Raw genomic sequence first — 18470 nt, 5'->3', positions numbered from 1 at the left:
TCCCACAAGCTGCGCAGCGAGGCCAAAAATAAATAAAATAAAATAAGGAAAAAAGAGATAAAATATTGCAAGCAGCCTCTTATTTAAAAAAAAGAAAGAAAAGGAAAGGGAACCCTTGTACACTGTTAATGGGAGTGTAAACTGGTGCAGCCACTGTGGAAAACAGTACGGAATTTTCTCAAAAAACTAAAAATAGACCCAGCAATTCCACTCCTGGTATATATCCCCAAAAAATGAAAACACTGATTCAACTGATACATGCACCCCAATGTTCATAGCAGCATTATTTACAATTGCCAAGACGTGGAAACAACCTAAGTGTCCATCAATAGGTGAATGCATAAAGAAGATGTGGTATATATACATATATATATATATATATATATATATATATATATATATATATGGTGAAATAATACTCAGCCATAAAAAAGAATGAAATTTTGCCATTTTCAGCAACACGGATGGACTTGGAGGGCATTATGCCATGTGAAATAAGTCAGATAGAGAAAGACAAATACTGTGTGGTATCTTTTATATGTGGAATCTAAAAAATACAACAAACTAGTGAATATAACAAAAAAGAAGCAGACTCACAGATCTAGAGAACAAACTTGTGGTTACCAGTGGTGGGGGGAACATAGGGGCGGGGGAGTGGGAGGTAGAAACTATTGGGTGTAAGATAGACTCAAGGATGGATGGAAAAACATGGGGAGTATAGCCAATCTTTTGTAATAACTGTAAATGGAAAGTAACCTTTAAAAATTGTACAAGAATAAAAAATTTAAAAAAAACCACAGTGGACACTACCCTTTCTGAAGCTCCAGTCCTGGAAGTGGCTCTTGCAGTAGAACTCTAGGCTGGGGAAGAGACTCTTAGCACAATGTAATTCAGGAGACAGGCTAGCAGGAAGGGATGGTGGTAACATAAGGACTGAGGGCTTGAGGTGGGCGAGGAAAGAGAGTGGGCGTGAGGGAGAGAGTCTGTGGAAGATGCTGCCTGCCCTGCAGGGGTGGTCATGAATGTGCCTGATGCCCGTGACCATGGCCAGGATCAGAGGCAGCTGACTCGACCACTGCCGCCACTCCTGAACCTTCTCCCCCTGGTGCTCTCTGGGTTGACTGGAAACATCCTTGAACCTGAAGTGAACAACTGTTTGACCCTCCTCTGAGCCCCACCTCCCTTCTCTAAGAATGGCCAGGATGGAAGAATCAAGGCAGAAAAGTTTTACGAGCCTTGAAAAGAGTCAAAAAAGTCTGCCAGCCAGAAACGATGTCCAATTATCTCTCAGCCTGTTTGTCAGTCAGCATTTACACAGCTCGCCATATTCACAGCGTGGGGAGCTGATGGCAGTCAGCAGTTAGCAGTCGGAACAGAGAACAAGACTAGGGTCATGGGTCCTGTTTTCAATTCTTCTTAGGATCCTGATTCATAGCCTGAATGAATCAGCCCCGAGCCCATTGCCTACAGGTCGAGGCCTCTTGCACAGTTGCAGGGCCGAACCCAAAACTTGACATCAGCTCCTCCTGGCCTATCAGGCCTGAGTCTGCAGCTCTCTCCTCACAGCAACGATTTCTCCTTTCCTCTCATCAGTCCTGGCAGACACAGCAAACAAATCAAAACCTAAACAAATGAGAATGCCAAAGCTTACTTGACCATTCAAAGATCAATGCAATTATAAACATCTCTGTACTTTCGACTGGCTGCTTCATTATTAATATGAAAGTAAAACTCGTTCTGAGCTTTCACTGTGGTAAGTGTTCTGTAATGGCATTTACTGATATGGCCCTGATATTGAACACTTGGGAACAGATATAATAAATAAAGCATGTTACAAGTATGCTTACTTTAGGTTTGATTACTTTCCAGTCGGACAAGCATGGGTTTGAACGCTGCTTTGCCACTTGTTTGAGACGCTTAAATTCTCTGAGCCTCAGCTTCTGCATCAGAAAAACAAGGATATTACACCAACACCTAGGATTGTTGCAAAGATTAAACGAAATAAGATTTGAAAAAGCCCTAACAGAACATTTGAAAATGTAACACTTGAAAATATAACATTTGAAAATATAAATAGTAGCTATTATTTATGCTGTGTTAAATAAAAGTTGCAGCATAATGTAATCAGAAGATCCAGATAAACAGAGGGACTCTTAAATAGTTTTTTTCTTCCTTTTTGCAGTCAACAGTGTTCATTGGGTACCTACGCTGTACCAGACACCATTCTAGAAGCAGCAAATACAGTAAGGAACAAGACAGGTAAGGTCCCAGCTCTCCTGGAGGTTACCTGAGAATGGCAGGGAGACAACAGAAAAATAAATAATTAATAAAGAAGATAATGTCAGATATTAGACAGGGTGATACAATAAATAGACAGCAATTGGTGGGTTATCAGGGACTAATTAGGGAATAAAGATCATAATTGAGGTGTCACCTCACAGAAGGAGGAGCCACAGGAATGTGTGTGGGGGGGGGAAGACAGAGGAAATGTCAAGTACCAAGGCTTGAAGTGGGATCAAGCCTGGCCTGGTTGGAGAGAATGGAGACAACTTTTCTTAGAGTATATGGAGGGTGAAGGAGAATGGTGTGAGATGAAGTTGGAGAGCTAGGCAGGACTTTTGAATTCCTAGCTCAGCTCTGCCACCAGCAAGCTGTTACGCCTTCGATAAAGAGCTTGAGCTCTTGGAGCCTCAGTTTTGCCATCTGTAAATTGGGGGGAAGTGGTGGACCTTGATATTGTTAAGGTCCTTTCAACTCTATGATTTGCACAGTATATAGATTGAATGCTGTGTTACTCTTGCTATGATGACAACACTGGGGTCAGTTATAACTCTTGCAAACTGCCTGGTTTTGTTTGTTTGTTAGTATTTTGATCTTTAGGAAAGGGTTACCCCGTAAAACCAACCAGGCCTCAAGATGTGGAACGCTTTACTCCCCTGATCTCAAAGAATCCTTTGAATTAGTTGTGGCCAAAAGACTAACTGACCACAGATGGTTTTTGGTTCCTGGTTTTGTTTTTGGCAAACCACTAGCAGCTTACAGGCAGTACCAGGAACCTAGTTTTCAATTTTTTATTTTAATTGTTCTGTACTGTGTCTTCTTGACATGTTTTCAAACAACTGGGGAGCATGTATTAAGACACACAACTGAGTTTAGGAAAACTTTAAGACAGTTTCTGTTTTGTTCAATAGCATTAACTCACATGGAAAATCATCCTGAATGGTCACATGAGTGTTGAAATGCTCTTTGTAAATCTTCATCATCTGGAATATGAAGAAAACTTTAACAATATTCTAGTAGCAGTCTCTTCTCTGGGGATTGAATATGCAGTTGGTCCACCACCAGGACAAATGTACCTTTAGGAAATGACAAACCATTCACCATCATCACCAGTGACATTGCTCATTTAAAGTCAGAAGAGACAACTAAATAAAATTCCAAGCCATCCAGATCAAGATGGTTGGCACTCATCCCAGATGCCTCTAGGATAACAAATTTACACCAAAACTATCCTGATCAAATTAGCAACTAACTACCCTGCTTAAGAGGCATTTTTCAAGTCCTTGTAACTTCTTTGGTGAACTACTCCAGAACTTAAAAAACAACAACAAAAACTTCCCAAGTTCTTCCTTATGCCTAACCTGAATCTGTTATATTGATTTCCAGGTTGTTCCCTCCAATTCTGCCTATGTGGTGGAAAGTAAGCTGGTGATCTTGGCCTGTTAACCTTTTAAAATAAATAACAATAACAAGCAACACACATAATGTTTACTAAGCTAGGTTCTTGACAGAGAACTCATTTAATACTCACAACAATCCCATGAGGTAAGTACCGTTATAAACCCTACTTTACAAGGAGGAACACTGAGGTGCAGAGGCCAAACTGAGGCAGAGCTGGGATTTGAATCCATGGCATCTGACTCCAGGGTCCATGCTTTCAGCCACTCCACCATTTTGCCTCTCTCATAATCTACCTAGGCTGCTCCTCACAAATCTACCTCTTTTTTAGTTTAAGTGATTCATGAAGAGAAACCAGAAACATTCTTCTTTTTTCTCTCATAATTTAATAAATAAATGTATCATTTCCTTCTTCCTGAATGGAAGCCTAAGATCTGTGCTTTGTCTCAAAACTTTCAGAAAGTGTGTTTGATTTATTCATGCTTTGTCCTTAATGGGGAAAAAGGCTTGCTGGGTCAAACTAAGCCCATGCGTCTCCCACCATCTGATTGTTTCAGAAAGTGCGATCCAGCACTGGAGTTACAGTCGGAATTCTGCCTGCCCTCTGGGAGAGCACAAGAGGCCACAAGATTAAATGCATGGCTGAGGCTGGCAAAGTGGATTGAAGAAACCTGATGTGTTGCTCAGGTTTATACAAAAGCTTTAGAGGCAATCTGGCTTTTCCTCTTCATTAAAATAACTGCTCTGGGCAGAGAGGTGGTAGCTCAATATTTCTGTTTATCTGTCTATCTACACCACACACACACACACACACACACACCTTCTTTTTTGTTTTCCTTATTGTAACTACTGTGATAATTTCCTGTTTAGTCTCCCAAGTCTCCATCATAAATAGAAGAGCCCACTCTCCTAATTGTCTGTTTCCTCAGCAAAATTGCAGACTAGAAACCTAAAATAGAGAATGCATATAATGTAAGTATATGAAAGATTATATTTGATATCTATCTATCTATTTATCTATAATGGAACTGTATTTCAGGCCACAAACTTAGTGGCATAAAATATATAACTTTGTTTAGTCTCTTTATAACCATACTTAGTATATCTTATGTGGAAACAACCTCAGTCAAGGGAAGTTTCCCTCTCCCTCCTAGGTTGCTGGGCCCAGGCATTGGGTAGGAGGGGGCATCTGGTCTGGGTCATTGTCCGTCCAATGATGGATGTTCCTCCAATGAATAAAATCCTCATTCCTGTCTGCTATCTCATTGCCCATGCAGGGAGGCTGCAAGGCTCCCAGGGTTTGGCTCTGTCAGAGGTCAGGGCATAGCTCTGTGAGGCTGCCTGGGGCCATGTACCCAGCACTCCGGCACATGCAGGTGTTCCAGGTGACCCTGTATCTGGCTGCCTCCCCAGCCTTTGAGTGGGTTGGAGAGGCAAGTGAGTATAGATGCTCACCACTTTCAGTGCCTATGATCTCATCTGGTTTTTTTCCACACTTTTCTTCACCTTTTGCCCCGGGCCTCAGCCTGGAGGAGGGAGCAGCCCTTGGTAAACCCCTGTCAAGGCTCACTAGAGTTTAGTTAACCTCCCCTCACCTCCACTCCAATTCTCTTCTTTTTGCTCGCTCCCTAAACTGTGGATCTTTGGGGAAATGATGAGTTGAAGGGAAGACTCACTCTCTAGGTTTTTTTTATGATTGAGCACTTGCACTTTGAGAGCCAAAAGCCTTTCTCTGCTATAGGAGTTTTAAGCTGAGGTCTGTGTCTCATTGACAGCAACAGGCAAAGGGAAATGGAATGTGAGATACATTGGTCTTTCCATCCAGTCATGTGTACTCATTTAGGAGTATGTGATAAAGGCCTACTATATGTATCCCAACATGATATATACATATATGTATGTAATACTCAAGAAGTGTATTTACACATATAGGCATGATTCACTCATGTGGTTTTAGTCTAGGGATTATAGCTTTTGGGAAAAATTAAACCGTGGATAAATACTTCTATCCAGTTTTTAAATATTTAAGTCACAGCATTTTTTATTTATGTTTTTAATTTAGGGTTTGTAGGATGTTGGGAGAAATGGAGAACCAGAAGAGTAGATAAATGATAGATAGATAGATAGATAGATAGAGAGATAGATAGATAGATAGATAGATAGAGATGCAGAGGTAGATATCTCATCACCAATTGTAGAAGCAAGAGTTTCTGACTCAAGCATGCTATAATAATCAATGTATATAACCCTAGTCATGTCATTTAGCTTAACTAACAGTCTCATTTTCATCATTAAGAGTTTAAAAGTGCTCAAATACATGGCAAATATAAGATCACAGATTTCAAGTAATGAAGTTGACTGTGCTTGAAGTTTAAAATATTGGCTTATTCGTGAATAAGACATTTTAGAACACTAATCAGACATAAAGAATTCCCAGCCCTTGCACCAGATGCCACAATTCAGTATGTTTTTCTTGGTATGAAATTGCCTTCAAGCTGACTCAGACACACTTAGCAAAAAGTCAGATCATATAAGATCTTTCTAACAAGCTGTGTGAAAGGAGTTATTGAAAAGGAAGCAAATCAATCTTTGATTGGATTGGTCACATCTTTAACTTATTACTACTAGTCTAAGGCAAGAATTTAATTTTTATTTCTCCCTAAACATGCAAAGAGAAGTATTCCTCCTGTGGCAGTTTTTGATTACCTGTGTGGAGGAGACAGCTGTTTAGAGAAAAGAGACCCGCATTTTTCTGAAGAGCCTGAACCGTGAAGGGACAATATTCCTCTTCCAGGTTGTTGAACAGGAGCCTGTTTTTGTTCCTGGATGTGTAAACATATTGTCACTGTAAACCCTAAGTGATAAGATTCATGGAAAACATATTCTCAGGGGTTACCTGGGACAGACAGGAGGTGGAATCCTAGGGGAAGTGGCCTGAGGTAAGTGTGGCCACATTTAACAAGTAAAAATACAAGATGCCCAGTTAACTTTAAAATGCAGATAAATAGTGTAAGTTCCAAATATTTCATGGAACATCCCTACCAAGGTGGAATCATGTGAAGACAGGAAATGGCCACTGGGCAAGGACTCAACAACCAAAAGTGTAAACAAGTGATCACTGAGGCCATTCTAGCCTCAGAAAATAGCGGAGAGCCAAATTCCACCAAATTCCCCCCCAGGAGGCTGGCAAACTGAAACAGTAATGCTAACATGAGCCTACCTTGGAATTAGCCTGAGCTGCTCGGCACAGCATCCAAGCAAGACCAAAGTGGGACAGAAAAGGAACAGGGACCTGTGTACCTAGGTTGCTGTGTCTGTCATGCCAATCTGTGACTTGTCATTAAGTTATCTTTAAACCATGGTTTATAACCATGAATTCAATTTCTTTAATAGTTATAGGACTATTCAAATTATTTCATATTGGCTGAGCTGTGGTAGTTTTGTACTTTTCAAGGAGTTGGTCCATTTCATCGAAGTTGTCAAATTTATGCATGTAGAATTCTCCATAGTATTCCCTTATTGTCTTTTTTTTTTTTTTTCTAAATGAGAAGGCCGTAAGATCCAGTATTTTTTTTTTTATAAATTTATTTATTTATTTATACTTATTTTTGGCTGTGTTGGGTCTTCGTTTCTGTGCGAGGGCTTTCTCCAGTTGCAGCGAGCGGGGGCCACTCTTCATCGCGGTGCGCGGGCCTCTCACCATCACGGCCTCTCCCGTTGCGGAGCACAGGCTCCAGACGCGCAGGCTCAGTAGTTGTGGCTCACGGGCTTAGTCGCTCTGCGGCACGTGGGATCTTCCCAGACCAGGGCTCGAACCCATGTGCCCTGCATTGGCAGGCAGATTCTCAACCACTGCGCCACCAGGGAAGCCCCCTTATTGTCTTTTTGATGTCTGCAAGGTCTGTAGTGATATCTCCCGTTTCATTCTTGATATTGGTGATTTGTTTCATCTCTTTTTACTTTGTCAGTCTTGCTGGAGGTTTGTCAATATTGATTTTTTTTTTTTCAGAGAACTGGTTTTTTGTTTCAATTATTTTCTCTATTGTTTTTCCATTTTAAATCTCATTGATTTCTGCTATTCTCATAAATATTTTCTTCTTTCTGCTTGCTTTGGGTTTAATTTACTCTTCTTTTTCTAGTGTCTTAAGCTGAAAGCTTAGAGACGTTTCTTCTTTCCTAATATGTCTCTAATTCTATAATTTTCCCTTGAAGCACTATTTTAGCTGATATGCTATGTTTCATTTTCATTCCATTGAAACTATTTTGTAATTTACCTTGTGATTTCCTCTTTGACTGGTGGGTTTTTAAGCACCGTGCTTTTTAGCACTGCTTTTTAGCAGAAGCCTACATCAGTGTCTACACAGGCAAAGGTGAATGGAGAGGTGAAGCGAGGGGTCTCCACAATCCCTGCGCAATGCTGGACTCCCACGCCATTGAGGAAAATCCTCCCTCTTTTGTGTTGGGGTGCTTTTGAAGGAACTTTACCCCTTTGCCATGGCCGGCTGGGTCCAGCCATCCAGGGCCAGCAGCCCTCTCAGTGGTCTGTTATGTCCCAGGCCCTGGGATATTTATTGTAGCTAAAGGCAATGAGGTTGGGGTGGGAGAGGAGGGTCCGGGTCAGGGACTGGAGAGGCAGGGATGGGCCAGGGCACATCCTGTGGGTCCCGTAATTATGTGTAAATATCTGTACAGCGGGCTGCTATCTGCTTTCTCTGTCCACTGGGTGTGCATTGATTTAGACTTCTCCACTTGGGGAAACTGTGAAACCGTCTGATGGTTTGTGTGGAAGAAAAGATAACCTGTCTCCCCGCACACTCCCCACTGGTGTCAATTGAATAAATGTACTTGAACTCAAAAAAAAATAATAACACATTAAATTTCAAATATTTAAGGATTTTCCAGATAGCTTTCTGTTACTAAGTTTTAGTTTAATTCAGTTATGGACAGAGACCATAATTTGTATGATTTTAATACTTTTTAATTTGTTGAGGTTTGTACTATGGCCAAGAATATTGTCTATATTAGTGAATGTTTCATGTATACTAGACAAGCATGTGTATTCTGCTGTTATATCAAATGTCCTAAAATTACCAATTAGGTAAAATACATTGATAGTGTTTTTAGGCCTTCTATATTCTTTTTAGTTTAAAACTTTATTTAATTTTTTAACTGAAATACAATTTAATACCATAAAATTCACTCTTTTAATGTATACAATTCAGTAGTTATTAGTATATTCGCAAAGTTGTACAACAATCATCACTATCTAATTCTAGAACATTTTAATCACACCAAAAGAAATCCCATATCTCTAGCAGAGTCATTCCCCATTTGCCCTACTGGCAACCACTAATCTACTTTCTGCCTCTGTCACTTTGCCAATTCTGGACATTTCATATAAGTGGGATCATACAATATGTGGCCTTTTGTGTTGTTTAGCTTCTTTCACTTAGCATGTTTTCAAGGTTCATTCATGTTGTAGCAGGTACCAGAACTTCATTCTTTTCTATGGCAAATAATATTCCATTGTATGATATACAGTTAATCCTCATTATTCCCAGATTCCACGTTTGCTAATTCACCTACTCACTAAAATTTATTTGTAACCCCAAAATCAATACTCACAGTGCCTTCGTGGTCATGTGCAAACATGACAGAGTAACAAAAATTTGGAGTCACCCTATGCTTCAGCTCTCATACTAAAAAGAAGTGTCCTTTTCATAGTCTACTTAGTGCCGTGTTTCTTGCTTTTTTTTTTTTTGCTTTTTTGTTGATGATTTTACTGTTTAAAATGGCCCCCAACATAGTGCTGAAGTCCAATCTAGTGTACCTAAGCACAGGAAGCCTGCAATGTGCCTTACAGAGAAAATGCGTGTGTTAGGTAAGCTTCATTCAGACATAAGTCATAGTGCTATTGGTCCTGAGTTCAGTGTTAATGAATCAAGTGTCTTTAAATAAATAAATTGTCCTTAAATGAAGACAAATATTTTAAAAGATTATATATCGATCAGTTAACAAAATTGCTACGGCCAGAGGCTCACAGGAACCTAACTCTGTACTTCCTCCAGATGTAATTGTTCAGTATTAGCCAATTCAGTATTTGTAGTGACTTTATCACTCTATTACATTTTGCTTACCCATATTTTAGTTGATGGATTTTGGTTGTTTCCACTTTTTGGCATCATGAATGATGCTATTATGAATATTTATAAACAGATTTTTGTGCCTCTATATTCTTTCTGATTTTCTGTCTACTTGTTCTGTTGATTACTGAGAGAGAAATGTTGAAGATTCCAACTGTAACTGTGGATCTGTCTGTATCTTATTTCAGTTCTATCAATTTTACTTCATGTATTTTGAAGTTCTGTGTTAAGTGCATACATATTTAGGATTGGTATAGCTTCTTGGTTAATTAACCCTTTTAGTATTATGTAATGTCCCTGTTTATGCCTAATAATATTCCTTGTCTCAATTGGATGCCAGACACTGTGAAGTTTACATGCTAGAGTTTGTTATATTCCTTTAAATAGTGTTGGATTTTATTCTGGTGCACATATAAGGTACTTGGAATCATTTGGACCCTTTTGAGGCTTGCTTCTCAGCTCTGTTAAAGTGAGTTCAGAGCAGTCTTTAGTAAAGGGCTAATTTAGCTCTACTACTAAGATAAACCCCTTCTGAGGATTATACTCAATGCCCCTTGTATTACAAAGTCTTTCTACTCTAGCTTGTTGGAATATACACTATTCCAGCTCTAGTGATTTTTCTGTCACTCATTTTCAGTGGCTCTTTCCCTGCCTCTGATACATGTACAGATATATACTCAGCCAAACACTTGAGGATATTCCTCTATAGATCTCCATTCTATTCCCCTCCTCCCCTTCCCCCTCCCCTTCTCCTCCTCCTCCTTCTTCTCCTTCTTCTTCCTCTTCTCTTCTACCTCTATCTCTATCTCTACCACCATCTCTCTCTTTCCTTCCTTTCTGGTATTATATCCTCAAACAAAAATTCTAGCTGCCTTGACTTCCTCCCAAACTCTGTTCTATATCTCCTCAGCTTAGTGAGATTGCCAGGCTGTGCTGGGCTCCTCTTCCCTGTGCTGCATCTTAGAAAGAACCTTCAGGAAGTGAGCTGGGGCTATCACAGGCTCACCTCATTTGTTCCCCACCTGTCAAATATTACAATACTGCACAGCCTGTCATATATCTGAAAACTGTAGTTTTATATATTTTGTTTGGTTTTCTAGTTGTTTAAGACAGGAGGATAAATCTGGTCCTGGTTCCTCCATCTTGACTTAAACTGGAATTCCTTAGAGCCCTGAGTGTTCTTTTTTTTTTTTAATTTATGTTATTGAAGTATAGTTGGTTCACCGCCATGCTGTGTTAATTTCTGCTGTACAGCAGATTCAGTTATACATATACATATTCTTTTTCATATTCTTTTCCAATATAGTTCCCTGTGCTATACAGTAGAACCTCGTTGTTTATGCATTCTATATATAATAGTTTGCATCTGCTAATCCCAAGCTCCCAATCCATTCCTCCCCCACCCCCCTCACCCTTGGCAACCACAAGTGTGTTCTCTATATCTCTGAGTCCATTTCTGTTTCATAGATAAGTTCATTTGTGTCATATTTTAGATTCCACATATAAGTGATATCATATGGTATTTGTCTTTCTCTGTGTGACTTACTTCACTTAGTATGATAATCTCTTGGTCCATCCATGTTGATGCAAATGGCATTATTTCATTATTTTTTGTGGATGAGTAGTATTCCATTGTATATATGTACCATATCCAAGTGTTCTTTATAAATGAACCTAACCCTCTTGCCTCCCTGCTGGAAACTTTTCAATGACTTCCTTGGCAGTTGGGTTTTAAAAGAGTGAATAAATGAAGGAGGAAAGCGATGTATGGATGTCTCTATAGATAGAGGAAGCTAAAACATTTCCTTTAGAGAACCAGAAATAATAATGAAGTCTAAACAATTAAAAGTACTAACTCATGAGGGGGAAGGTTGAGGAGAATTATAAAGGCAGAATGGAGCAAACCATGGTCTGTGATCCCAGTGTTTTGGACAGGGAGTTCCTCTACCAGAATCTATAATTGTGTCTACAACAATATCTCACTCTGGCCATCCCAGCTATTCAGCTTCATGCCCCCTCTGCCTGTACATTCTTCATCCCGTGGAGTCTGGCCAAGAATTTGAACCATTTCACTGTGCTGTTAGGTTCTGGCAGCAGAGTGGGGGGCTCTCTGAAAGAATTAAAGAACCAAACTGGAGAGAGATCTCCTTTTGCCTCCAAAACTGAAAACTGAGAAGATGGAAAGATGGACAATATTTGATAGAAATGGGTCCAACTAATTGGTAAAAAGTTGGATGAGGTTTCAACCTGTCTGCTATGGACTGAATTGTATCCCCTCAAAACTTATATGTTGAAGCCCTAATCCCCAATGTGACTATATTTGGAGATAAAGATTTTAGGAGGTAATTAAGGGTAATAAGGTTAAATGAGGTCATAAGGGTGGGGTCCTAATCCAGTAAGATTTGTGGCCTTATAAGAAGTTCACATGCACACACCAAGGAAAAGCTGTGTGCTGAGAAGCTGGCCATCTGAAAGCCAGGAAGGAGACCCCACCAGAACCTGATCATTCTGGCACCTTGATCTCAGCCTTCTGGCCTCCAGAACTGTGAGAAAATTATTGATACTTTCTGCTGTTTGAGCCACCCAGTTTATTGTATTTCGTTATGGCAACGCAAGCTGACTAAGACACTGTCTGAGAACCGGTAGGTTCAGGAGGGGACCCCTTAGGAGAGAAGTCATTTTCTGCTTCTGACTGAGTCTTGAGGTTGACAGAGCCATTTAACCCACAATCAGAGAAGGAGAAGGACTCTCTAGTCTGCGTGCTTTTTGCTAAGACTGTTTGCTTGCCAGGGAAGCGCAATTGTGGGTCTAATCTTTTTAACTTCTACCCTGGGTTCTGGGGGAGATCTAGGACTTCCTTGGTAACTAGAAAGATGTTGTCTAAGGCAAGAAAGATACCAACATTTATTGAGGGTTACTATGTGAGGTGCTGTGCCAGACCTTAGAGACTTCATCTTATGTAATCTTAACAGCAATCCTCATTTTAAAGATGATGAAACTGAGGAAGCTGGGAAAGGTTACAGGCCTGCCTTCAAGCTGGGGCTCTGTGCCATAAAATGAAAGAGATTCTCAGGTTTTGTGGTGAGAGCTCATGCCAGGTTGGAAGTTTGACCCCTACATAAGGCAACCATGTATGTGATGTATCCTGTGCATGTCACAGTAAACTATAAACAGAATGATTTCCTTTGGAGGGTTTAATATGCTGTCACAGTACAATTTCCAAAAAGTTATAAATGTGACTATTGTACAAATATAGGATGAACACATGTCAAAGATTTTATTCATTAATGAGGAAACTAATAAGACAGTAAAGCTGATGCAAAGAGCATTGGAGGAATTGAGGCAACGAAAAAATAAGAGATTACTAGATTAGATTCAAAACTTGTTATAAAATCATAATCTTTGCGGTTATCTTTTCTACCAGACAGAAATTATTTGCATCTCTACTAGACAAAAAAAAATTTTTTTTAATCTACAAGTTAACATGGAATTTCACAAAGTCTGGAACCTTTAAGCATTGGGTTAAAAGGGGTCAAATTAAGACACATTCCCCTAGATAATTAAATACTCACTGGTGTGTTTGTTTAGTAACACCTCAGTGTGATATTGAAAGGCTGTGTGTACTCTCTTAGTCTTATTTCCAAGTATGGTCGATTATTTTTCTTAATAATACACTAAAAAACCTATTGCAATAGACCTTTGACAGATGGTGGGTCCAGGTTTTATGAGGCCTGTAGCTTACATAATACTGGGGTTTCTCTTTTTTTAAAAGAATGCAAAAATATTTTACTTTTGCAAATCTTACAAAAATACATGAACATGAGAACATGTTGTTTATACACTTCCAGGGCCTTGGAAGGAGCCATGCATGAAAGGGTCCTGAGGTTTAATTGCATTAGCTTTATGTTTGATTGCTTCTGCCTTTGACCATAGTGTTATTTTTGTATAAAAATAATAAAGAAGCTAGTGGAAAATAATTTGTTTTACTTTAAATCTCAAATATTCTGTAATCAAGAACCTTTAACTCTGGGTTAAAAACTGTATCACCAACCTAAATACCTATAATTTTTTTGAGCTACCTAATATTGTGTATCATGTTAGGATCATTCAGTTCACTGTTCCAAGTTATTAACACGGGCAATTCTGTTGAGTGAATTCCCTACAGCTTTGCAATTTGTCTTTAAAATCTTATACCAGAAAATATATGCAGGCGTTGAATTTTCACTGGCCTGGAAGACATTAAGGGCTAGTATGAATAAAATGATTCATTTGTGTTTAGTCCACGTGTGATGGACTTAACTTGTTAAATGAATGTGTGTTCTTGCCAGACTCTCTTTTATCCCCATTCACTATAGAGGCTTCTGCCTTCACCAGCTCAGTTACTTCCCAGCTCCAATTCTGCCTTTACCAGACTGGTTCCTCCACATTTGATGGAGACTTGGGGTGGGAGAGGGAGGACAAGGAAGAGAAAAGGGAGATGCAAGGACAGTATGAAAGTGCAAGTATAAATGTACTGAGCTCTTACTCTATGTGCCAGGCACCATTCTTAGAGTTCTGTACAGATTAACCTACACGAGGCAAGCATTACTACTATTCTTATATCACAAAAGAGGAAACAAAATGATTAAATAACTTTCCCAGGTAAAACCAAAACCTACATGTTTTCACCCCAGAGCAAAGTCATATTCAAAGAAACACAAAAGATTCTGTCTTTTCTTTGTAGGTCCTTTGAAAAATGTAGAGTCTAAACATAGAGTTTATATCTACTCATTAAAATCCATTGGTCCCTCCTACTCTCCAATTCCCTGTGTATTTGGTTTTAAATGACAAAAATCCAATTAAAACTTTCTCAAGCCAAAGGGGTTCTGTTGAGGCTCTTGTGACTTTGAGTGTTCTCCCTTCAGGCATGGCTGGATCCAGAACCTTTAGTGATGCCATCAGATCTGTGTGTGTTTCTCTCTTCAAGAGGTGATCTTGGTTCTGCTTTCCTCTGTGTGATAGCTTTGTTCCACCAGCAGTTTTTCCCACACTGCTGGGGAAATTGCCTGCAGCAACTCCAGCCTTACACAATCCCTACAACTAGAAATCCTAGAATAAAATAGATACCTTCTCTCTCCCAGTGTCTATGAGTCATGTCACAAGGAAGGCTAGTGCCCTGAAGGATTAATACTTCTTTTTTTTTTTTAAACTTTAATTTTATTATTTATTTATTTATTTTTGGCTGTGTTGGGTCTTCGTTTCTGTGCGAGGGCTTTCTCTAGTTGCGGCAAGCGGGGGCCACTCTTCATCGCGGTGCGCGGGCCTCTCACTATCGTGGCCTCTCTCGTTGTGGAGCACAGGCTCCAGACGCGCAGGCTCAGTAGTTGTGGCTCACGGGCCCAGTTGCTCCGCAGCATGTGGGATCTTCCCAGACCAGGGCTCGAACCCGTGTCCTCTGCAGCGGCAGGCAGATTCTCAACCACTGCACCACCAGGGAAGCCCGGATTAATACTTCTGATTGGTCAGAGAGTATCATAGGGAGGTGGGGAAGATCATGGGAGAACTTAGCCCTTCCAGGACCACATGGAATGTGAGAGGCATAGTGCCCCAAAAGGAAAGGAGAAAGAATACCAATCAGGTGAAATCAACCAACATCCATGACATCCTGAAATGCTCTGCTCTCCCTCCTGATGCTAACCCAGAAATCCCTCCTATTCATGCTATTCAAAAACTAGCATCTCACACACCAACCACCCTGTATCAGTCTACCCAGAGCTCTCAACAGATTACATGTCTGTTTTGCTATTCCCCATTTTCATTGCCTCCTTCTGATTTAGAAGAACGTATCAATCATTTACATTTTAATGTGATTTTTTCCACTAATGTACCATCTCCAAATAATATTTGGATTTAAAGCCTAAGCAAGTCATTCAAGCCTTTATTCCCAGCTTAAATTAATTCTAGCATAGGCAAACAGGGAAGGAGGCCCTTCCTTGTAACACACCAAAGTCCAGCAGTTGTCCATTTTTCCGTAGGCAAGGCATTGTCACACAGAGCCACCGATGTTAAACCCTTCTGCTGATCACACACCAGATCACCAAGGTAGGAAAACAGAATCTGACAGCAGCCTATGCAGAGAGAATTCCTTCCACAAACAGTCATAAGGTTTCTTTTAGGCCTGGGACACAGAGGCAGTCACTTTCCACAAGGGGATTTTCTAGGACTCAGAATGATCTTACCTTCTCTGTTTACCCAAACCAAATAGTTGGCCGGACCACATTTCATCTCATGTTGCCATATCTGAGCAGCCCTCTTAAATATCCTTGCACAATTCTTTTTTTTTTTTTTTTTAACTTCCTCTCTCCATCTTAGCAAAAAACACTTTATAAGCCCTCACCTTAGTCATTTTTGACCACTTAATGCCTCTTCTTTTATCTGCAAAGTAAATCTTTTGGACAAGGGCTGCCTACAGCTAGGAAAGAGGGGAGAATTATATTGGCAGGATGATGGAGTAGCATCCCAGAAGCTACAAACAGCAGGAGTAAATGGAACACGACATTTCTTTCCCAGCACTGGGCAGAGGAGGCTATTATTAAACTGACTAAGAATTCACGCCTAGAGCAGCAGCCACGAGATCTCCACTGCTGGGCCAACCTTTGTTTTTTAAATACATTCTGCCCACAGGTGGCCCAGCGTTTCCTCCAAACTGTTTCTTGTCAACAAAGGAGCTCACCCCTCACCCTCCCACTTTCCACCCCAAAGTGTTGCAAGTTCTACCTTGACCCTACAAGCAAGACAAAAGTGTGGTTTTTCTAGCAGAAGGAAATGCATTATATATTCCTCTGTTTCTTCCACATGCTTCTGGTTGTATTGGCATTGATTCATGTAGAAAACGTATTCCCCAGGGGAAAGACTTTGCTAATACAGGAATGCTAAACAATACACACATCACCAGAGTTTATTTTCTTCATTCTGTTGGTGACATTGGCCCCTGTGGGCCCGTAATCAATAGGAGCTTGCTATTTCCTTGCTGTAAAACACTCTGCCATAAAGTATTGCCCTCCCTTCCTGTCTTCCTTAGGGCAATGTTTCTCTGTCAACCAATACCCTTGTAGCTGGGGTCCCAAGGCAGCTTAGGCTGTGTTTCCAGGAAAATTCAGGCCTGTCCAGGGACCTCTGGAACCCTGTGGTTAAATAAGAGGAGCCCATTTGTAGGTCCTTTTGCCTGTGGGTCCAAAAAGCTAACAGGAGGAAACTCCTAAACGAAGAAGAATTGGTGTGTGCACTAATGTTGAGTGGGGGGTGATTTTGAGTACAGTGGAGGGCGCAGGGCTCACATTGCCCTCCGGATCGGTCTTCCTGATGCCCTCCACGCTTAGCTTTCCCCTATACCCCCTCTCCCCAGTCTCTGGCTAGAGCTGGGGAAGTTGAAGTACTAAAATAAAGGAGAGGCTGTATTGTTGGGCCACTCAGGCTGGCTGCTCTGTTGCTCTCTGTACATCCCCTGCTTGATCAGTCCCCGCTTCACTCACATGACTATCCAATCCTCTTAATTATAAGGTTTAATTGGCCCCGGTAACTTCTGTGCCCACCTGCCTTCAATTCCCCCTATAAAGGGCAGCCTCCTTCTCCCCTGAGTAGTGAAGGCTTCTGCCACGTCCTGCCTACGTTCTGCTGCACTCCGGTATGGTATCGCTCCAGGACCCTTTGTGTAAGATCCCCCTGTCCAATAAACCCTTGAAGTGTCTCTCACTGTCTCTGGGCTCTTTCTTTGGTCCCAGGTCTGGGCAACTAAAACAGTTGTGGGCCTGCGGGGTGCAGCGCAACAGAGGTGTTTCACTAAAATTTCTGGAGAGCAGAAAGATGCACTCCCTTGTGGCCCGTGTTACAGACCGTAACACGAATGGACAACAGTGTATTTCCCCCAGTTCAAAGGGGACAACCTGGGAGCCCCCATTGCCATCCAGAGCAGTAGAAAGCCAAGGCCACCCGGCATAGCCCAGTGCTACCTGGATGGAGAAGGCTAGCAAAGCCATGGAGAGAGGCTATGATCATGTCTCACTGAGGTTGCCATGATCCTGCATTATTTGGGAATAATTTAGTGGGGAGTCGGGGATGGAAAGGATGTGTATCTAGAGTTCCTGGAATTCTGTGATTAGAGGCTCAGTCAATAAAAAATAACTCTATTACTAATTCTGTAACCCTGTTTTCCCCTATGTTTGGTGTGGGGAAATGAGATGCACAGTTATGATAAAAATGCATTTGTTCGATCGTTTGTACTTCTTTTCCCCCAAAGATAATTTTGACTTTAAGTTACTTCATTTTCTAGGTCCTAAATGATCTGCCATTTGGGATCGGTCTGGGTTTTCGTTGGTTCTGTAATGTACACCATTTCCAAGAGGCCCCTAGAAGTGTGGAAAGTCAAGGTAGGTTCAGAGATTATAATATTGGTTTCAAATAACAAATACACTTCCACTGGGAAAAAACAGAGCAGCCAAATCTTCAGCTAAGCTTCTACTGGGTGTCCCTTTTATAAAACTGCAATTCGGATGCCTGCAATTATTTGCATTTTTGTCACTAATTGCTCCTACCATTGGTGCAGCCAACCACTTTGGGATGCAATTACCCCCTCGTGGGAGCAATTACAGATGAAAACAGTTCTGCACGTGC

General features: G+C 40.8%; 1 long non-coding RNA gene across 1 annotated transcript in view; it reads left to right on the top strand.

Moving 5' to 3' along the window:
- Positions 1-18212, top strand: part of LOC118893856 — a 92692-nt gene extending 74480 nt beyond the window's left edge. Inside the window, exon 5 of the long non-coding RNA XR_005019622.1 lies at positions 18130-18212. This is a non-coding gene — a long non-coding RNA (uncharacterized LOC118893856). The remainder of the gene's footprint in view (positions 1-18129) is intronic.
- Positions 18213-18470: the final 258 nt, after the last annotated feature.

The sequence above is a fragment of the Balaenoptera musculus genome, chromosome 4 (genome assembly GCF_009873245.2).
Source record: "Balaenoptera musculus isolate JJ_BM4_2016_0621 chromosome 4, mBalMus1.pri.v3, whole genome shotgun sequence".
Lineage (NCBI taxonomy): Eukaryota > Metazoa > Chordata > Mammalia > Artiodactyla > Balaenopteridae > Balaenoptera > Balaenoptera musculus.
Note: the sequence above shows the minus strand (reverse complement) of the source record. Positions and strands in the feature narration are given on the sequence as shown.